The sequence below is a fragment of the Perca fluviatilis genome, chromosome 8, assembly GCF_010015445.1.
Source record: "Perca fluviatilis chromosome 8, GENO_Pfluv_1.0, whole genome shotgun sequence".
NCBI classification, from domain to species: Eukaryota; Metazoa; Chordata; class Actinopteri; order Perciformes; family Percidae; genus Perca; species Perca fluviatilis.
Window position 1 is genome coordinate 13785757 of NC_053119.1, and position 6097 is coordinate 13791853.

A 6097-nucleotide genomic window follows, 5' to 3' on the forward strand; every position below is an offset into this window, starting at 1 on the left:
CGTACAGTTGACGTCACGCACGGCTAGGAAATGTAGTCTCTTATTATTGACTGCATGATGCAGGTAAACTAATTTGTTATTTAAAATTGGAAAAAAGTGTGCTTTATTTATGCCTATTTGGACTCTGACCCTTGTCCATAACGTAGGTATTAACAATGTTAACCATTTTACTGGTTACAGCTGCTCAGCTTTGATAACAAAAGCTTCTAACACACAGGCCTACATTTGTGTCAATATGATGTAAAGATCTGTGAATACCGTGGCAGGACAGAGACTGTCCACAATGTCCTCAGCACATCAGAGGTTTTGTCTGCCTCTCCTGAAGTTGTTAGTCAGAGGGCCTGCTGCTAAGTTTTTGTCCTCTGTGACAACCTTGGTTTCTGCCACTGATTCGCCCTGACACATGGTCAATCAAGCAAACAAGAGTGGAAATAGATCACTGGTGCAGTGCTGCAGGAGCCACCAGTATGAGGAGAAATGGACGTCACAGCTGTACAGATATAGCCCAGTAGACCTACTGGGCCTGTTTATTTATTTATTTATTCTCAGAGCCATGCTTCAGTAAGGTGGACAGGAAGAGAAAAAGAGGGCACTACCTGCATTCAAATAAGCTTTGAGAGAGAGAGAGATGAAATGAGATGAGATGAATGAGTGATGAGAATACTGTACATAGAAATCACTATTATACATGTGTCATTTAAATGACACGTGTAATAGTGATTTATATTGTCTGTGTGTGCATGTGCGTGTGTGTGTGTGTGTGTGTGTGTGTGTGTGTGTGTGTGTGTGTGTGTGTGTGTGTGTGTGTGTGTGTGTGTGGCTATCAGTTAGCTTGTGTGCGGTGCAGCACCTATAGCCTCAGGCATTGGTTGCTGTGGCATCGGCTGATAGATAGTTTTGATTTACTATTCACTTTCACATCTCTCTACAGGACTGACCTACATTCAGCAGCAGAGAGAGTGAGAGAGAGAATTGAGATAAAAGATATAAAGTGACAGATGCTCCACAACTATTGCTGCAATTGTACCAGCTGTTTTCTCATTCTCTGTTGTTTGGCTTCTCTTACTTGTATTTTTTTTCATGCTGTGGAAATATCAAACTCACCCAGCCATCCATGGATGATTGGAATCTGCATTAGCTCTGTACAATGTCACGTCATGTGTGTAATGTATCGAGTCATTGTGTGCGTATAGCCAATAGCGTCACCTTAGAGGAAAGGGAAGAAGCAGGCTTATTGCTTAAAGTAACATCTTTTATTGAAATACTTGACCGACTGCCACTGACTGAACCACATGCACAAACACACTCTTGTAATCCAGTATATATATATATATATATATATATATATATATATATATATATATATATATATATATATATATATATATATATAATCTATACATACATACATAAAAGATAAGTAAAAAAGAAGCTGTTACATGCAGGAAAGCCTAAACAGAACATGATGACTGTGAGCTTTTGAAGAACTAACTCACTGCAGGAGCTCTCTCTATCTAATTGTCTGAAACCCTGACCTCTGGAAACATCTCTGCAGGGAACATGGTGATTCAAGCCTGGAGGGGGGCCATTGACATTCCTCCTTTTCCATGGCAGCTGGGGTTTTAAATTGAAAGCTTTAGGGCGTAACCTTTTTTTTTATAATAATGGACATCCGTTACATTCAAACCATTGCTAAATGAGTTGATACAAAGCTAATTAAGACTGTCAGCTCCACAAAACTCTCTCTGTAGTTCTCAGAATGGCTATGTTTAGAAAATGGTGTCGTCCGGCGACTTTCGCACGCAGAACCTCGAGTGAAGATAATTACCTCTTCAGAAGAGGCCATCATGTTTTTTTAATCCTCCGTGACCTTGGTTACAAGAAACTGCGTGGAGGAGGGGTGGGGGTGGTGCGCGATCACGGAAGGCTTGCGTCATGTGGATGCAACGACAGTGTTGTTGTCATTACTTAGAATTCCTCATGGGGGAGACGGAAACTACGCACTATAGCTTTAAGACCACATTTGATCTGAAGGATTCATGCTCAGTTCAGGTTAACATATGAATCCATCATTAGTCCACTAGCTTGGTACCTAGAAGCAGCATCATTAGGAGCAAATAATTTATGATGACTAGGGCTGTGTATTGGCAAGAATCTGGCGATACGATACGTATCACAATACATGGGTCACGATTCAATATATTGCAATATATTTCGATACTGTGCGTAAGGCAATATATTGGGATTTTTACAACATTAGTATAATTTAAAAGACATAGAAGTTCATAGAAGTCAAAGAAGTTTACTTTAGGTAAACAATTCAGTACACAGAAAATCAAACTGCCAGTTTGGGATAGTGGTTCACAGGTTCTTAGTGAGCTAATGTTTAAATCTTAAAGTAGGCCAAAGTTCAGTCATAGCTACATTGTTAGCTTCTATCAAAAAGTCAGGCACTGCTAGGCACTGTTAGGCAAGGACACTAGTGGTGCGTTTCAGCATAGTCATCTAGCGGTAGGGGGTTTAAACACAACATAAACGTGAACCACTGTCTTACATGAACATTTCTGAAAGTTTAAAAAAAAAAAAATTATATTTTTATTGAAATTTGATATTTCCTTTTTGAAAATCAGTACAGTATTGCAAAAATATCGCGATACTCAAGTGTATCGATTTTTTCTTACACCCCTAATAATGACCGTTTAGGTTTTGCCACCACTAATGACTTGTGAGGGTGTTTGCCAGACAGCCCATCTAATGGACAAGTATGTCTCATGGAAAGGAATGAGGAGAGCCACTGTGGATAAATGCCCTGCCTGTGCTGTGATTTACGAAAAGAAGACTGTTCTGACCTTTTACTGTGAGTAAATGAAAACTGTTGTCAGTGACAAACACAGCGCAGAACAAGTAGCTTGAAGCAGCTGAGGCTACATAAAGGTCCTCACCTCTGCCTGTGTGTGTGTGTTTGTGTGTGTGTGTGTGTGTGTGTGTGTGTGGGTGTGGATGGGGATGGCGTGTATGAATTAGTGTGTCTCTGTGTCCATACGTCTGCTAAACTTCATTTGCCATGTTCTCTGTGGACTGTTGCTTAGGAGGTGTTGCTGAATTTATTTCGGATTGAATGTGCGCATCTTTATATATAAGATGGGTTGTCCTGGCAGACAAAACTCATCTGATTTATTTTCCCTCAATAGAGAGAGAGAGAGAGAGAGAGTGTTCCGATTTTTGCTTTGCACATCTGCTTTCACAGCCTATGGGAAGGGTGTGCGTTTGTGTCTTTGTGTGTTCATGTGTGTGCACTTAGTGTGTGCATGTGCATATAATGCGATTGCTTCAGGCAGATGGAGTTGTGGTACAAGACAGCTCAAAAGAGCTGATGGAGAAGTGGAATCCTACCATCCACACTCATCCCTCAGTACAGAAACAAGGAGAGAGTCAAACCAGCCTCACACCTGCTGGGAGAGTCTCTCTTCCCACCTCTTATCTCCCCGTCCTCACCTCCTTCTCTTCTTCTTAAAAATAAGATGTCACACTCACAGTTTTGTGCACATCCTGCTCGTTTATTTGGCTTCACAAGAGGCACATCAGGTAATAACTGGTATGTTGATCCAACAGTAAACAAGCACCACTAGGTCTCTTTTCTCATTGTCGTCTTCTTCTTGCTGTTTGTCATTTCACACAATTTGAAAAGCCTGCACCTGTGAGTTAAACTGTGAAGGATAACGCGGAAGTGTTTGTAGACCATTATAGTCTGTGTAAATCAGCTCTATGCATAAAGTGCAGGTAAACTGTGTGAGCACTAGTGGGTGCCATTGGATCACAGTTCTGCTCATTTCCATGGATGTACCAGTTTTAACAGTGACTATAAAGGAAAAAAGAACCTCATTTTAGTCAGATTGTTACCATTATTTCCACAGACAATCTGATCTCCTGGGTTATGCTACACAATACATTGAGTAGTAATGTGGCAATTAAGGGTTGAAATGCATCTGCAGCCCATACATGTACGATAGATAGATAGATAGATAGATAGATAGATAGATAGATAGATAGATAGATAGATAGATAGATAGATAGATAGATAGATATAAAAGAGAGGAAGAGGACTGAGAAAAGGAGGCAGGAGGATAAATCAGTGGATAATTCAGAACCATGGACAGCTCTTAATACTTTGATTCAGCTCTGCCCCGATAGCAGAACATTTCTAAATGAGCGTGCCTGCTATTATCTTGTCGTCATGCAAATGCATTTTGAGCAGCATATGCCACAGCATCTTTGAAGTCGCTCCTGAGAGAAGATATAGTGATTAATAAGGGCAAATTGTAAATAACACCCAAAGTGCTTCATATCCTGCGGTTTTCATTATAGACTTCACAGGCAAACTGCACTTCATCATGATGAATAACAGTTGTTATACATATTGTCAGTATATGATATTAGAAACGCCTGTAAACACAGTTTACCAGCAAGTTTAATAGCAAGATTACATTCAAGATACTTTGAAGACAGCCTGAGGTATTTGCGCAAGGTTGTTGTGTGAGCACATTTTGCAACAATCTGCTGCATGAACAGGGATCAACCAGTTCTTTCGATGATGAAAATACATTGTTATTTTGGCTTGTGAGCTGAGGGAGCAGTGATAGAAAACATCCTGGCAAATAAACAGAGTTGCATTGGCACAATAGAGGCTGGAACAGAGCACAGAATTATGCAATGAAATCTAACAGGCCTCTGTGGAGCAACACAAGCTGAAGAACTCATAAATGTTTGAGGACCTGCTCGGGTAATATGCACACACTGACACTCTCATTGCAATTCACTAAACATAGAGCAAATGTCCTCTTCAACTGCACGTCACCTGTGCACAAAATACTGAAGAGACGTTGCCGTTAAAATGAGAGTTACTCTGGTTTTGTCTTTGCTGCACTATCACACACATTGATACTTATATACAGCATCATCCACACCACCCCCTATGATGTGTCCCTGTGTGGTCCCTGCTTGCTTATGATAGACTACTGGTGGTATAGAACAACCTGCCCTTGCAACCATTTCCTACACAACTGCCTGGTAATATTATAAAGAAAAGCGGTCTGAGTGGCCCTCATGCTCTAACTACCCTCCGGCTGTCATCTGCTGCCACACAAAGCTCCATAAGTGATGTATTCTTTCTCAGGCTGACTCCTGCCTCACCTCTGCACTCATCATGCAGACAGACAGGCCTGATACACAGAGATGACTCGAGAGGAACGGGGCCTGCACAGAGTAAGATGACATATATTCAAAATGGAGTTTCTGCTGCATTAGTTGGGCTATGAGCTAACCGATGTATGCTCAGAGCTAAGCTGAAAACATTCAGATGAGCGTTACATGCGATAAATGCCAAAAAATGTGTACGGATGTTGAGATTTATCATCCCAGCTCCTTCATCTACTGTTCAGCTCACCTTGAGATGTGCTTTAGCTCAGCTTGTCCTCGGGGACGGCTTTGATTGTAAACAAGTCTGTCTGAATTTATTATCATCTGCCACGAGTGTATAATCACAAATACCAGTTCCTCACGTCTGTATTTCCATATTCATGCGAATGCTGCTGCGAATGCTACTGTTGAAAGTAAATGGTAATTTCTTTCATTTTCCAATTAGAATTTTGCATTGTCATTATTTGTAATTGGAACAGACACTGTCAACCCACTAAGCTGCACTGTACTCCTTTAGCTTCTTGTGATTGATTAAAAAGAGTAACAAGCACTGTGGATTTAGTAAATTCTGACTAACAGTGTAGTTGTCATGCTACAAAAATTAGCAACGGAGACGCTCGCCGCCCCCCCCTCCCCAACCTTATTTAAATGTTTTCACTTCTAAGATGTATCATTTGTCACGCAGGACAAACTGATGCCAAACACTGATAAAATGCAAACAGATTATATTTCACAGTAGAAGATGTACACAACATTGTTAGGCCCTTCATTAGCAGCTTCAGTGCTTGGCTCAGTTGCAGTATGTGACCAGATCAGTTCTAATGACTTTGGAGCCACAAATGCAAAACGTATGAGCTGACATGATTATTTTCTTATCTTGATCAGATGTTTAGAAGTGGCT